Below are 17,343 nucleotides of genomic sequence, written 5' to 3' on the forward strand. Positions count from 1 at the left end.
AAGAGAAAAAGTTTGTCTTTTATTAAAATCTATTTTCAAAATGCAAAGAAATTTCATTTATATAAAGCTTTTGGAAAAATTAAACGTCTTACATTAATTCATCGATTAAATACAACTTAATTTTATTATAATAACAACTAAAACATCTTAACATTAATTCATCATCATTTAAACATGAATTAAAATTGTTATTAACCGTGACCAAGATACAATAGAAGTCTGAGTTAAACTCCATCCGCGTGTGTCAAATTATTATTGAAAAACTAAGAAATAGTACGAACAAATCGAAACATAAGTTCAAGGAGCTGAACGAAATTTGTCAGGGATAATAAATTTCAGATGAATTGTATATGTTGCGAATGTGGAAACATTTTTCCCTTAGTTAATTCAAGAACTAATTCACTCATTGAAGAATTAACCTTTCTGAATTAATTCACGTTAATAACAATTCAAACCAGTGTAACCACTAAAATATATGAATTAATAATGAACATTAAAAATCACAGTTTAAATGTCTTTACTCATCTACCCAACCATTAAGTGGTTCACTTTGAGCTTAATTTCTTATTCATTATTTATCCATTTTGGCTTTCAAAACTTTTTATCCATTTTGAACTTATAATATACTGTTAAAAAGATCTCATGAAATTTATCCATGGACATACTACAAGTTATTCAAAACTTCGTCTATCAATTAAATATTTAAGCCCCAAGTTGATAAATAATAACAAATTAAATTATTATTATTTTCAATAATCCACCACATGAAATGAAATTTGAAGCGAAAAGAATTTGATGTGATGATAACTCTCTACATTCGATATTTTGCATATGATAGGTAGACAACAATATTTGAATCTTTCCTTGTGGAATTATAATTACTTTACTCATTGATTAATATACGTGATGTTCTTGAATTATTCTACCATATGTGGAAATTATAAATATTCCATAAAAATGCCAACATAACACGATTTTTAGCTCTCTGCAAGTGTTTTTGGGAACTAAACCTCGTTAGTCTCTTTTGAAGTCACCCAACTTCACTCTTATATAGGTGATTTATTTTGCTTAATATTATAATGCACAAAGAATTACTAAAAGAATAACTTAACATTTTCCGTCTTATATCTTTATTTACATCATAGGAATGGACTAGGACTAACCCGCACAGTGACCTCATAAAATTTATTCAATTGGGTTATCCCTCTGAATCTAGATATTAAGATCTCTAATAAAAAAAAGGGTTAGGGTTTCCTTCACATAAAACCTCAACCCTGCTTTTCGGGGATACTAAAGATGCTTTCTGTTTTAAAGCAAGAACCTTCGACTATCTCTGACATTAACGAGCGGGTCTTCGGGTCTGAAATTTTTTCCTAAAATAGAAATAAAAAGATAGATAGAGAAATATTTGTAATAAAGTGTAATATTGTTGGTTAATAATAAAAATTTCCATTTTATTTATTATTCGTTCGTATTTTAATTATTTTATCGGTTCTTATTGTAAATAGCCATTTTTTTAGAAATGCATTACATTTCAAGGTGTCTTCTATGCTTACTTTGTTTTATACAAAGTAAGAAGTAAGCATAGCCTAACCCACATTTCAATTATAAAGGGTGTAGTTATATGCAGCCCCAAATTCCCACCCCCAGCCCCGTGAAAGGACAAAAATGTCCTTTCATGGGTTTTGGGGGTGAAAAGCTATTTTTTTGCCTTTTCGTCACGCGGGCGTGTGGCTATCACGCCTCACCGCGTGGTCGGGCGTGATAGTCACACGCCCGCCCGCACGGTGAGGCATGATAGCCACACGTCCGCGTGACGGAAAGGCAAAAAAAATAGTCCGTTAAACCCGTAAATACCTATTACCAGCTCAAACTACACAATTGTACTTAAAACCTATAAATATCATACAGTTTTAACTAAAATCAGTAATAATAATATAAGTTTATGAATAAATATTATTAATTACAACACATAAAACTAATATAATCTAGTCCAAGCCACTCTCCTTTCAGCGTATATATTGTCCAAGTTACGAACAGTCGGTTCACAAAATGTATGCCATTGGGTGGAAATGGGAGGCACTGGAAATCCAGGTCTTAAATAAAGATGTATGTAGTGATGATAACTCCCCAAATGACAAATCACAATCTCTCGCTCTGGTGGTCTTCCATCATCCGAATGCATCGGCGGTATAGTGTGTTGAAACACCTTTCCACATGATTTTGATTTGACAAATATATTTAAGATAATCCCATAATTAAGACAATTAAATTTAAGTTCTTTGATTTAATTGTACTAATGAGTTTGTTCAATGTTGAGTAAGTTTACTAACGAGAATAAGAACTAAGTGTTTAATAAAAAGAAAGACAGGACGAAGTCAGCATAAGCAAAGACACACAGCAGAAGCTGAGTAAAATGTAACTCAGCCTTGTTAAAAGAAAAGTCTTCTTCAGAATAACGCTTGAAGGCGAAGCCGATCGAAGAAGCTGAGTAGAACGTAACTCAGCCTCGTCAAAAGAAATCTTAAAAGCAAAGCCGAGCTGAGTATTCGTCAGGATAGCGCCAATGATCCGTTGACTAAAAGACAAAGCCCGACACAGGTATGCACCAATTCAGAAGTCTCAGAAATCCACCTAGAGACCTTTTCGAGACGCATGGATCAACTGGAATTTGGAAAGAAGACAAAACTGGCGCTAAAAGATGAACCTGGCGCAAGAAGACGAAACTGGCAAGCCTGACGTCTGCTAAAATCAGACGATAAGATTGGCCTGCGATTCTGGAAGCTGAACAATGAATGACGATTGAAGACCGTTACTCCCAACGGATATGTCGGAATTCAAATGATTTGAAGCTTCAGAATTCGCTATAAAAGGACAAGTTCATCACTTGGATCCTTACGGCACATACAAGCAAATACAGACAGAAAAGCAGATCTTCACAAGAGTGAAAATTCAAAATAGAAGCTGTCTCAAAAGAAAGCAAGTTCTTACACTCAATTCCAATCTTTGTGTAAAAGTCTAGAGTGAATTTGTATTCATCTAAACTGTTCTTCATTTAGTGAGAACAATCCTGTATCAATTGTAAAGGTTAGAAGAGTGAAGCTGAGTACTCGGTTTTAGTACACAGCGGTAGAGAAAATCTGAGTGTTCGGTTATAGCGCTTAGTAGGATTGAGTAGACGAATAGAGGAAGGTACTCTTGCATACTCAATTGCTTTGTAAACGGATTGTGCTCTACCTTTAAAGAGCTCAGTAGTGGATTGAAAAAGCCCGGAAGGATCCTGGGGAATGGACGTAGGCGGTAAGGCCGAACCAGGATAAGTCTGCTGAGTAATCTCTAACCCTTTCTCTTGATATATATGTATGTGTTGCTTGCTTAAATTACTCAGTATATAATTTGTATAAGCCGATGTTGAGTAATCAGAGTGCTGAGTTGGAAGCTGGCCTAAAGTGTTATCTCCCAACTCACAATTGAAACAGCTCTAGTTAGTGTCTGATTAAAGCTGTCTCACACTTCACTCAGCCTTGCTGGCCTAAAGCTGAGTTAAATTATCAAACATTTAATTAAGTCAGCATTATTAAGCGAAAAAAGTTATATTAGTTCCTAACCCCCCACTTGGAACTAATCATATTAAGTTACACGGGACCAACAAGTGGTATCAGAGCTTAGTAGCTCACTATTCAAGATAAAACTATCTTGAGCTGATCCCTGTAAATGGCTGAGAACAGCACTCGTTTCCTTCCAGGAAATCAAACAACACAGATACTCCCTGAGGGATTATCGATTAGTCGGCCTCCTCTGTTCTTCGGGTCAAACTATACATTTTGGAAGAACAGAATGAAAAACTTCATTCAGGCAACAAACACGAGTGCATGGCTGGCTATAGTCCAAGGCCCGTTTGTTCCCTATAAAATTATTGACGGAGTAAAATCTGTTAAGAGTGAGTCTAAGTGGTCAGAGTATGACCTTAAAAAATTACAAAATAATGTTTCGGCTATCAATATGCTTCACTGTGCGTTAGATGCTGCAGAGTATAATAAAATTTTAGGTTGCGAGTCAGCACAAGAAAACTAGAAGAAGCTGGAGGTGACCTATGAAGGAACTAGCAAGGTCAAGGAATCCAAAGTAAATCAGCATATGCGACTATATGAGCTATTCGAGATGAATGACAATGAAGACATCTCTGAAATGAATGCAAGATTCACCAACATCATAAATGAGCTTAAGAGACTCGGCAAGAACTTCACAGAAGAAGAACAGGTGAAGAAAATCTTGAGAAGTCTCCCCAAGAGCTGGCAAGCTAAGAAGACAGTTGTGGAAGAAGCTCAGGACCTGACCACATATAAATATGATGAGCTCATTGGATCTCTGCTGACCCACGAGATCTCCATGAAGAACTTTGAGGCCAAAGAAAAGGCTGAAGACAAGAAGCAAAAATCTCTTGTCATGAAAGCTGACTCAACAGAAGCTGACTTATCAGATGATGGGGAAATGGCCATGTTCACAAGAAAGATGAAAAAGCTGTTTAAGAAAAATGATAAATACAGCAAGAGGCCATTCAAAAGAAGTGACAAATACAAAGCTGAGTTGAGCGACAGCAGACACAAAAAGTACAGCTCAAAGCCAGTCACCTGCTTTGAATGCCATCAAACTGGACACATCAAGTCAAGTTGTCCTACTCTGAAGAAAGAAAAGAAGGGTAGTAGAAAGGCAATGGTGGCCACATGGAGTGACAGTGATGAGTCAACCTCATCAGAAGCTGATGCCACAGAGTCAGCAAACATCTGTTTCATGGCTGATGAAGCTGCTGACAACTGCCGATCTGAGCAAGCTGACCTCTCCGATGAGTCTGATCATGAGGAACACTCTAATGAGGTAACATCCATATCCTTGCTCAGAAATGAAATGGTTAGTGCCCTGAGTGATCTCTATATACTGATCAAAAGGTGTAACAAGAAAATAAGAGAACTCAGCAGGCGGTGTGATGAGATTGAAGAGGTCAAACTCAGTGACCTTCGACATCTGCTCCAGGACAATACCAGGCAAAATGAAAATCTAAAAAGCATGCATCGGTTTGTCTCAGAAGTTCAATCAGATTCTAAGAAACTGAGAAATGACATCACCTCAATACAGAACCAGCTGAGTTCATCGGCTAAGAAAAGGTTCTACCCAAATGCTGAGTATTCAGGTACTAGTCAGCAAAGACGGTACACTCAGCAGAACAGTCAGTGTGACTGTTGTGGAAAGAGAGGACACACTGTAAGTGTGTGTTGATATGCTCAGCACCATCGTGCTGACCAAAAATGGAAACACCCTCAAAGGGTAGTTTATTGTGACTTTTGTGGGAAATATGGCCACACCATAAATATATGCAGTCACAAAATAAAATATGATGCTTCACCTGTTCATTCTAACAAACGATGGCCCAAAAAGAATTGGGTACCTAAAGATAACTAGTTCAATTGCAGGTGAGCCTGAGATGTGCTGAGAAGTCAAAGCTATGGTATATTGATAGCGCATGCTCGAGGCATATGACTGGTGATGAAACTCAGTTCATCACACTTGTGCATAAACGAGGAGGAATTGTAAGTTTCGGAGACAACAAAAAGGGTAAGATTATGCAATGGTGATGAAACTCAGTTCATCCTACTATTGAGTCAGTCTCCCTAGTTAGGGGTCTCAAATATAACCTATTGAGCGTGGCTCAGCTGTGTGATAGCGGTAGAAAGGTTGTATTTGATGCCACTGAGTGTCGGATACTCGAGCGTAAAACAAATGATTTAATTTTAAGTGCCCCTCGTGTTGACAATGTTTTCATGCTGAGTTTAGAAAAGAAGTTTTCGAAAAATATATGCTTAGTGTCAAAGGAAGATAATTCCTGGCTATGGCATAGGAGACTTGGTCATGTAAGCTTGGACCTCCTTGCCAAATTAGCAAGAAAGCAATTAGTTGAGGGTTTGCCCAAACTTAGATTTGAGAAGGATCAATTATGCAATGCTTGTCAGCTAGGTAAACAAACCAAAAAGTCTTTTCTTCGTAAAAATGTAGTCTCAATCAAGCGTCCGTTAGAATTACTACACTTGGATCTTTTCGGACTAGTCCAGCCGTTGAGCTTGGGTGCTAAGAGATTCTCCTTGGTCATTGTAGATGATTTCTCTCGGTATACTTGGGTCATCTTGCTGAGTAGCAAGGATGGAGCTTTTGAGATGTTCTCAACACTGATTAGAAAACTAGAAAATGACAAAGACCTAAAATTAGCTCACATCCGAAGTGATAATGGCGGAGAATTCAAAAACCAACAGTTTGATGAATTCTGTGAAGTCAGCGGCATTGACCACAATTTTTCTTCTCCTAGAACTCCTCAACAAAATGGGGTAGTTGAAAGGAAGAACAGAACCTTAGTTGAAATAGCTAGGACAATGCTGAGTGAGAATAGGCTTCCAAAGTATTTCTGGGGTGAGGCTGTCAACCCAGCTTGCTATATACTCAATAGGGCTTTAGTTAGACCTATACTTAAGAAAACCCCCTATGAACTTTGGAAAGGACGAAAACCCAATATTGGATATTTTTGTGCCTTTGGTTGTAAATGTTTTATTCTTAATACGAAAGACAACCTTGCTAAGTTTGATTCAAAAGCTGATGGAGCTATCTTCTTAGGGTACTCAACAAACAGCAAAGCATATAGGGTGTTTAATAAACGAACTCAGGTCGTAGAAGAGTCAGTACATATTGAGTTCGATGAAACTGACCCTGCAGGGAAGTTAAGTCAGCCTACCGAAAATGACCCATGCTCAGCTTCCGCTGACCAAATTGGAGCCGCTGAGTCATCGCCTCAAGGACTGACCAAAGGTAAAAATGAACCTGAAATTATCTTTGCTGGCCAATATAATCCTGTAGAGATTGTTGAAACACCAACTCCTGAAAACTCAACACTACCAAAAGAGATCAAGATCCCAAGAGGACACTCAGAAAAATCCATTCTTGATGCTGCTGAGAACACCCTGATGACCAGAAATCAACTCAGGAGATATCTCAGTAATGTAGCGTTCATCTCAGTTCATGAACCAAAGAACTTCTCAGAAGCTGAGCATGATGAATTCTGGATCAACGCTATACAAGAGGAACTTGATCAGTTCAAGAGAAATGAGGTATGGGATTTAGTGCCAAAACCTAGGAATCAAAAGACCATAGGAACAAAGTGGGTTTTTCGCAATAAGCTAGATAAACAAGGTAATGTAGTCAGGAACAAAGCCAGACTTGTAGCTCAATGCTACAGTCAGCAGGTAGGTATTGACTATGGTGAGACCTTTGCACCCGTAGCTAGATTAGAGGCTATAAGAATATTATGTGCATATGCTAGCTTCATGAACTTTAAACTGTTCCAAATGGATGTTAAAAGTGCTTTCCTTAATGGAGTTATAAACGAAGAGGTATATGTTAGTCAGCCTCTAGGGTTTGAGGATCCTAAATTTCCAAACCACGTTTATAAACTCAAAAAGGCTCTGTACGGCCTAAAGCAAGCACCACGTGCTTGGTATGAAAGGCTGACCAGTTTCCTGCTAACCAGGAACTATGTCAGGGGAAAAGCTGACACAACCTTATTCATTAAGAAAAAGGGTAAAGATACCCTATTGGCACAAATATATGTAGATGATATTATCTTTGGTGCTACTAACGAATCTATGTGCAAAGAATTTAGCAAACAGATGTAAACTGAGTTTGAGATGTCAATGATGGGAGAACTCAACTTCTTCCTTGGACTTCAAATCAAACAAGGTAAAAATGACATCTTCATTAGTCAGACCAAGTATGCCAAGGAGATATTGAAGAAATTTGATATGGAAGAATGTAAGCCCATATCTACCCCAATGGGTACTGACACTGTGCTTTGCGCTGATGAGAAAGGTAAGTCAGTAGACAGCAAGCTATATCGAGGTATGATTGGCTCTCTACTTTATCTAACTGCAAGTAGGCCAGACATTCAGTACTCAGTATGTTACTGCGCTAGATATCAAGCTGACCCTAAGGAATCTCACTATATAGCTGTGAAAAGAATTTGTAGATATTTGCAGAGCTCAGTAAATGCAGGTTTATGGTATCCAAACACAAATGACTTCACATTCATTGGATACACTGACGCTGACTATGGACGAGACAAGCTGGAGCGTAAAAGCACTTCAGGAGGATGTCACTTCCTTGGAAGCTGTCTAGTGTCTTGGTTCAGCAAGAAGCAGTCGTTAGTTGCCCTGTCAACCACTGAAGCTGAGTACATTGCTGCTAGAAGCTGTGTGGCTCAAGTCCTATGGATTAAGCAACAGTTGGAGGATTATGGAGTACAAACGAACACAATTGAAGTCAAATGCGACAACAAAAGTGCCATTGACTTATCCAAAAATCCAATCCAACACAGCAGGATGAAGCATGTCAGCATTAGGCATCACTTCATCAGAGACCATGTACTCAAGGGTGAGATCAAGCTGACCTATGTTCCAATAGATGAACAGCTTACGGATATCTTCATGAAGCCCCTGGCTCGTGAGCAGTTTAACATACTAAGGGAAGCTATCGGTATGTCTAATCCTCTTTAATAAGTTTCCTGCGCTAAATGAATGTTGAGTGATTATAATATGCCGAGTGATTATTGCTTAATAAGTAACTATCATATGCTGAGCTAACATGAATGACATAAAATCACCTTATGCTGAGTAGACATACATACTGAGTGATTACTATGTGCTGAGTTACTAAGCTTGCTAAACATCCCCTCTATACGAAACAACATACTCGAAACTCCAAACATTTAGTATCCTAGATACTGAGTAAAGCCACTTGCACAATTAATATTAGCACGCGCATTTAAGTAGCCACCTAGGATGATATAAGCGTTAAGATTAGAAAACCATGCGCCGAATGTGTCATTAATGCCAGAGATAACTGTCGATTGATCAACTCGAGGACAAACCGCCATTCCGACCTATCAGATCTACTCAACACAACTATAAATAGTTGACGATTTCCCACTAATTCCTCTTTACACTTGAAATCTTTGGAACTCGATTTCTCTCTCTCTAAATTCCCTTATCTTCTAAATCTCTCAAAAATCCTCAAGAAAACATGTCTAGCGATTCGCAGAACAACTCCGACAAACAATACGACGACGATCGCTCCGATATGAACCCTCCGTCTCCTGCTGAGCAGGAATATCAAGAGACTTCCATAGAGTCTGAAGAACAAACCCATGGTCAGCATGACCAATCTGTTCCCAAGGTTAGCATGCCTCGTAAAAACCCTCAAGCTGACCAAGCAACTCCATCGAAAAAGAAGAAATGTAAGGAACAGACGTTCTCCCCGGTCTTCAAAAACGTCAAAAATCTTAAAGTTTTCCGTTCCCGCTGGTTCTCCAAAGGATTCGTAGAAGCTGAGAAACCCTTTTGCGAGTGGATTTCAAAGAATGGCTGGACTGAACTCTTCTCTCTCCCTGGAACCACTTACCCGCAGTTGGTGAGGGAATTCTACACGAATCTAAGAGTTGCTGATGATAATGATGACTACATGATCACCAAGGTCAAGAACAAGGATATCATAATCACCCCGTCTTATCTAGCTAAACTGCTAAAGCTGAAGGAAAAAGGATCTGAACTCAGGTGCACGAACGACTACTTGCACGTAAATTACGTTGTTGAGTTCTGTAAACCCAAAAACCACAAAGGAGAAATCGCTAGTACCAAAATGGGTCAGTCTCAAAAACAAGCCCACTATATCCTGACCAACTTTCCGTTCCCCAAGGTCAACTCCTCCTCCTCAACCTCTAACTTTGAGCAGTGCTTCATCTAGCACATGCTGAACTACAAACCACTCAACATGCCCGTCTTTCTCATTGGGGCTTCTCAACGCAGCACCGGGATCCTCAGGATGGGTTCTCTCATCACCAGAATACTTCAAGATCACCAGGTCAGTTTAATAGAAGAAATTGAGATCGAGGGCACTGAGATCACCTTAGCAGTACTGTTCGGCTTAGCTCACAGCCTACCCATTAAACCTAAGAAAGGAAAGGGGACTATGGTTGAAGAAGCACCCACTGAGGAAGATATGGTTGAAGGGGATAATATGGTTGAAAAAGCACATGCTGAGCTAACCAAGAAAGGGAAGAAAGTTATGGTTAAAGAAGCACCCGCTGAGCGCACTAGGCAGGACAAAAAGAGGAAAGCTGACCAATCCTCAACCAAAGACATTAACACAGCTCCGAAGAAGCTTAGGATAGTATCTAGTGCGAAGAAAGCTACTCTTACTGAGCAAGCTCAAGGGGAACCTAAGTCAGCTGAGAAACAGAAAAGGCAAGTTGAGCATGAGGAAGAAAGTGAGGAAACACCTGATCAGCCTCTGAAGAGGAAGAAAACCTCTGGGTTGAAGCCGATAGATGCTAACCCACTTGACTTTGTGATTACAAAGGAATCACACTTTGTGTGAAGTCAAGAAATTGATTTGGAGAAGACTCCTTATGATCAGGAGGAAGAACAGGGCGGTACTGAGGGTCAGCTTCAAGCTGACAAGATGGGTTCTGCTGAGCCAAGTAACACAGGTGCTGCTGAGCAACCTGCTGAGAACCAAGCTGAGTCACCAGTGAAGGACAAGGTTGTGGAAGGCCTTGATGCTGACCTTGTACTCAACTCTTCTTCTGAGTCCCTTGACTCTATTACTGTTGATCCTTCACCTCAAACCAACACTCAAAAGGACAGCACAGAAAAGCGGTTCAAATGCAAAGCTCTGAAACCCCAAGTCATAGACTTATTGGATGAATCTCCGCTGAGGGACCCAATCACTGATCTCACTGGGCTTCAATTTCAGTTCTTCACAGACATCATTGAACCCACTCCAGACCAAGTGAAGGAAAAACAAGCCTCTCTTTCTCGAGCTAAGGAACAAGCCGACCCAAAAGTTACTAAGGGTCCCATCTCTGCCGATACTTCTGCTCATCCTTCAATTGAGCAAGTGCTCGAAGTCCATGCTGCTCAACCCAACGAGTTAGCAAAGGAAACTCCTCCTGCTCAAGTGAGCTCTGAGTTGCCTCAACCTCAAAACTCTACTCAACCTCAGACTGACACTGAGCAGGTTAATAACTCTGTTGATCAAACTCTTCCTACTCCTATCAAGCAGACAGAAAACCAGTCAGCTCTTGCTGCTGGCCTAGATAAAAGTGCAGCTGCTGACCAAGCTGGCACCTCCACTTCTGGGCAGCACCAAACACCTCCTCCATCCGGTGCTGACAACATTACGGCCCCTGAGCATAACACTGATGAATCCTACACTTATCTGAATGCTTCTTGTTGAAACACCTTTCCATATGATTTTGATATGACAAAATTATTTAAGTTAATCCCATGATTAAGATAATTAAATTTAAGTGCTTTGATTTAATTGTACTAATGTGTTTGTTCAATGTTGAGTATAATTATAAATGAGAATAGAAATAAAATGTAAGACAGAACAAAGTCAGTATGAGCCACAGAAGCTGAGTAGAACACAACTCAGCATCATAGAAGAAAAGTCTTATTCGGCTATCAATATGCTTCACTGTGCATTAGATGATGCAGAGTACAACAAAATTTCAGGATGTGAGTCAGCACAGGAAATATGGAAGAAGCTGGAAGTGACCTATGAAGGTACCAGCAAGGTCAAGGAATCAAAGGTGAATCAACACATGAGACTATACGAGCTGTTCGAGATGAATGAGAATGAAGACATCTCTGAAATGAACGCAAGATTCACCAACATTATAAATGAGCTGAAGAGACTCGGCAAGAACTTCACAGAAGAAGAACAGGTGAAGAAAATCTTGAGGAGTCTCCCCAAGAGCTGGCAAGCTAAGAAGACAGCTGTGGAAGAAGCTCAGGACCTGACCACATATAAATATGATGAGCTCATAGGATCTCTGCTGACCCACGAAATCTCAATGAAGAACTTTGAAGCTAAGGAAAAGTCAGAGGACAAGAAGCAAAAATCTCTTGTCATGAAAGCTGACTCAACAGAAGCTGACTCATCAGATGATGAGGAGATGGCCATGTTCACAAGAAAGATGAAAAAGCTGTTCAGAAAGAATGACAAGAACAGCAAAAGGTCATTCAGAAGAAGCGATAAATACAAAGCTGAGCCCAGCGACAGCAGATACAAAAAGGACAGCTCGAAGCCTGTCACATGCTTTGAATGCCATCAAACTGGGCACATTAAATCAAGCTGTCCCACTCCGAAGAAAGAAAAGAAAGGCAACAGAAAAGCAATGGTGGCAACATGGAGTGACAGAGATGAGTCAACCTCATCAGAAGCTGATGCCACGGAGTCAGTAAATATATGTTTTATGGCTGATGAATCTGCTGACCAATGCCGATCTGAGCAAGCTGACCTCTCAGATGAATCTGACCAAGAGGAACACTCCAATGAGGTAACATCTCTTCTCTTGCTTAGAAATGAAATGGTCAACGCCCTGAGTGATCTATATACACTGACCAAAAAGTGTAACAAGAAAATAAAGGCACTCAGCAGGCGATGTGATGAGATTGAAGAGGTCAAACTGAGTGACCTCCGACATCTGCTCCAGGACAACACCAGGAAAGATGAAAATCTAAAAATCATGCATCGGTTTGTCTCGGAAGTCCAATCAGATTCCAAGAAACTGAGAAAGGACATCACATCTATACAGAACCAGCTGAGTACATCGGCTAAGAAAAGGTTCTATCCACATGCTGAGTATCATGGTACTGGTCAGCCTAGACAGTACACTCAACAGAACAGTCAGTGTGACTGCTGTGGAAAGAGGGGACACACTATAAATGTGTGTTGGTATGCTCAGCACCATCGTGCTGACCAAAAGAGGAAATACCCTCAAAGGGTAGTTTTTTGTGACTATTGTGGTAAAGATGGCCACACCATAAATGTATGTCGTCACAAAATAAAATGTGATGCATCACCTGTTCATGCTAACCAACGAGGACCCAAAAAGAATTGGGTACCTAAAGATGAATAGTTTAAATTGTAGGTGAGCCTGAGGTGCGCGGAGAAGTCAAAGCTTTGGTATATTGACAGTGCATGCTCGAGGCATATGACTGGTGATGAAACTCGGTTCATCACACTTGTGCGTAAACGAGGAGGAAGTGTAAGCTTCGGAGAGAACAAAAAAGGGTAAGATAGTAGGTTCAGGTACTATCGGAGGAAACCCTACTATTGAGTCAGTCTCCTTAGTCAGGGGTCTCAAATATAACCTATTGAGCATGGCTCAACTGTGTGACAGTGGTAGACAGGTTGTATTTGATGCCACTGAATGTCGGATACTCGAGGGAAAAACAAATGATTTGATTTTAACTGCCCCTCATGTTGACAATGTGTTGATGTTGAGTTTAGAAAAGAAATTTTCAAAAAATATATGCTTAGTGTCAAAGGAAGACAATTCCTGGCTATGGCATAGGAGACTTGGTCATGTAAGCATGGACCTCCTTGCCAAATGAGCAAGAAAGCAACTAGTTAAGGGTTTGCCCAAACTTAGATTTGAGAAAGATCAATTATGCAATGTTTGTCAACAAGGTAAACAAACTAAAAAGTATTTTCAAAGTAAAAATATTGTCCCAACCAAACGACCATTGGAATTGCTACACTTGGATCTTTTCGGACCAGTCCAGCCGCTGAGCTTGGGTGGTAAGAGATTTTCCTTGGTCATTGTAAATGATTTCTCTCGGTATACATGGGTAATCTTGCTGAGTAGAAAGGATGAAGCCTTTGAGATGTTTTCAACACTGATAAGAAAACTTGAAAATGACAAAGATTTAAAATTAGCTCACATCCGTAGTGATAATGGAGGAGAATTCAAAAACCAGCAGTTTGATGAATTCTGTGAAGTCAGCGGCATTGACCATAACTTCTCTGCTCCTAGAACTCCTCAACAAAATGGGGTAGTTGAAAGGAAGAACAGAACATTAGTCGAAATAGCTAGGACAATGCTGAGTAAGAATAGGCTTCCAAAGTATTTCTGGGGTGAAGCTGTCAACACAGCGTGCTATATACTCAATAGGGCTTTAGTTAGACCTATTCTTAAGAAAACTCCCTATGAACTTTGGAAAGGACGAAAACCCAACATTGGATATTTTCGTGCCTTTGGTTGTAAATGTTTTATACTCAATACGAAAGACAACCTTGCCAAGTTTGATTCTAAAGCTGACGAAGCAATCTTTCTAGGGTACTCAACTAACAGTAAAGTTCCTTCTGGTCAAGAGGAAGAACTGGGTGATACTGAGGGTCAGCCTCATGCTGACGAGATTAGGGCTGTGCATTATACGGTTTGAAACCGCAAAACCGAACCGAACCGACACTGTTCGATTTTTCGGTTCGGTTTTATTATTACACGGTTCGGATTCGGTATGTTATTTTGGTGAATATCGGTTTTCGGTTCGGTTCGGTTTCTAATAAAAACCGAAATAACCGAACCGCACCGATTAGTTGCTACTATGTCGTTTTATACATGTATGGTTGGAAAAAAAATTCTAATTCTTCCTAAATTTATACACAACACCTATCTAATGATAACACAACCTGCTAATTTTTTAATTTATGATTCTACAAAAAAAAACATTTAATATAACCATTAAATTCTAATTTAGCATCTATTTACTTTAACTTTGAATTTAATATAACCATTAAATTCTAATCTAACACCTATTTACCTTAAAAAACATTTAATATAACCATTGATTTATGCTCTTACTTAGTATATAAATTAAAGCTTTGTGTTTTTTAGATTATTTGTAAAGTTTTATATTAAATCGGTTAATTCGGGAAAAACTGAACCGAACCGAAAAAAATCGGTTCGATTCGGTTCGGTTTATGTTCTTACATCGGTTCAGTTCGGTACAAGATTTTTAGATATTTCGATATTCGGTAAATTCGGTTCGGTTCGGTTCGGTTTTAAACCGATGCACAGCCCTAGACGAGATGGGTCCTGCTGAGCAAAGCAAACCAGTAGATGCTGACCAAGCTGAGCATCTTGCTGAGTCACCAGAGAAGGACAAGGTTGTGGAAGGCCTTGGTACTGACCTTAACTCCTCCTCTGAGTCCCTTGAGTCTATTCCTACTGATCCTACTCCACCAACCAAAACTCCTAAGGATAGTTCGGACAAGCGTTTCAAATGCAAGGCTCAAAAGCCCAACCTCATTGACTTGTTGGATGACTCCCCACTCAGAGATCCAATCACTGATTTGACCGGACTTCAGTTCCAGTTCTTCACCAATGTTGTTGAACCAACTCCAGACCAAATCAAGGAAAAACAAGCCTCTGTTTCTCGAGCTGAGGAACAAGCCAACCCCAAGGTTCCTAAGGGTCAAACTTCTGCCGACACTTCTGCTCAACCTTCCACTGAGCAAGTGCTCGAAGTTCCTACTACTCAAAACAACGAGTTAGCAAAGGAAACTCCTGCTCAAGTCAGTTCTGAATTGCCTCAACCTTCAAAATCTACTCAACTTTAGACCGACACTAAGCAGGTCAATATCTCTGCTGATCCATCTCTTCCTACTCCTTCAAAGCAGAATGACAACCAGTCAGCTCCTGATGCTGACCTGGATAAAAGTGCAGCTGCTGACCAAGCTGGCACCTCTACTTCTCAGCACCAAACACCTCATCCATCTGGTGCTGACAAGACTCCGGCCTCTGAACAACACGTTGATGAATCCTATGCTTACCTACATGCTTCTGAGTTTGGCAGGAAAATTATTGACTCAGCTCAAGCTCTCCTTCAGGATATTCATCAAACTCATGCCGATGCTGATGGGTCTGTTCATGTTGAGCCAACACAAATCTCCTCTGTCACTCAGCTTTTGACTGGAATCAAGGGTCTCAAAGACTTGATGAGTGTCATGACGTCTTTTGCTTCTCAACAGCTCAAGCAAGAGTCAATAGTGAAGCTGGACGAACTCCAGCTGATGATGGTGAATCATATGAACGCCATCCAAGGTCAACTCAATGCCTTATCAACTATGAACTCAACATATGCAACCTCTGCTGAAGTCAATCAACATTTTTCCCAACTGACCTCTGAGCTGACCGGAGCTCGTGACCTTATCTCCTCCTCCTCTCAGTGTTCCATTGAACAGATTGGTGAAGCCATTTGCCTACTCAACCTGAATAAAGAGGAAATGGACACTGACCTAGTGAAGACAAATGAGATTCTGCAATGCACTCAAAACACTTTTACGCAGGTCCGGCAAACCAATACTCAATGTCAACAATACGACACTGCCCTGCTCAGGATGTATCATCAATCCTATGCTCGGATGACAGAATCAATAACTTGGATCGGGAAATCTTAAGAGTATCTGCTAAGTATGCTCAGTGCCAATATTAGGATCCCCGCTTCCAATATGTCCGATGGCATGCACGTCTTCTAAGGCCTTAGGGAGAGTACGAGTCAACTCCAACTGTACTCATCAAAACTGACTCGTGTTGTTCAACAGGGAACTTTCTATCCTCCTCCTCCCACTCCCGATGCTGGCAAAATGGGGGAGAAAGAACGCCCAAGGCAAGCTGCTGGAACTCAGCAGAAAACGGGGGAAACATCTAGGCCAGCTGCCGACACTCATTAAAAGCCTGGTTCAACTTCTGCTGACCCGAGAACCCGTACTCAACTACGAACTGCCCAAACCAAACCCAAGAAATAGTGATAGCAATAGTTTATATAGTCTTTGCTTACAACTTATTTTGTATGGCATGTTCTTGTTAAGCTGAGTAATATTATTTGAAAGCATCTTTTATCCAAACTGACTTATATATATGTGATGCTTACTTGTTGTGCTTATATGCTGATCTGTCATACTTAACTAATCATTGAACAACAAATTAAATCTTGTGAACATAAGAAATATACAAGTAAAATATACTCAGCTCACAACTCTGATACTTATATGCGACACTGAGTAATAACTATGTTCCATGAATTGACCAACTTCTAAAAGCTGACCTAGGCTTATCTGAATTAGATCTTGAAAGGTCTAGAATTGAACTAAGTCAGTAAAAGCATGTCTTAACTTCACTCGATTAAATCTTAAAAGGTTTAGAGTAAATTTAAGTCAATAGATGCAACCCTTACGGGGGAGTAACTTCAGAAGAATAAAAGGTAAATCAATCATGGGGAAACACCTTTCCACATGATTTTGATATGACAAAATTATTTAAGTTAATCCCATGATTAAGACAATTAAATTTAAGTGTTTTGATTTAATTGTACTAATGTGTTTGTTCAATGTTGGGTATAATTATAAATGAGAACAGAAATAAAATGTAAGACAGAACGAAGTCAGCATGAGCCACAG

Source organism: Euphorbia lathyris, chromosome 10, assembly GCF_963576675.1.
Source record: "Euphorbia lathyris chromosome 10, ddEupLath1.1, whole genome shotgun sequence".
Lineage (NCBI taxonomy): Eukaryota > Viridiplantae > Streptophyta > Magnoliopsida > Malpighiales > Euphorbiaceae > Euphorbia > Euphorbia lathyris.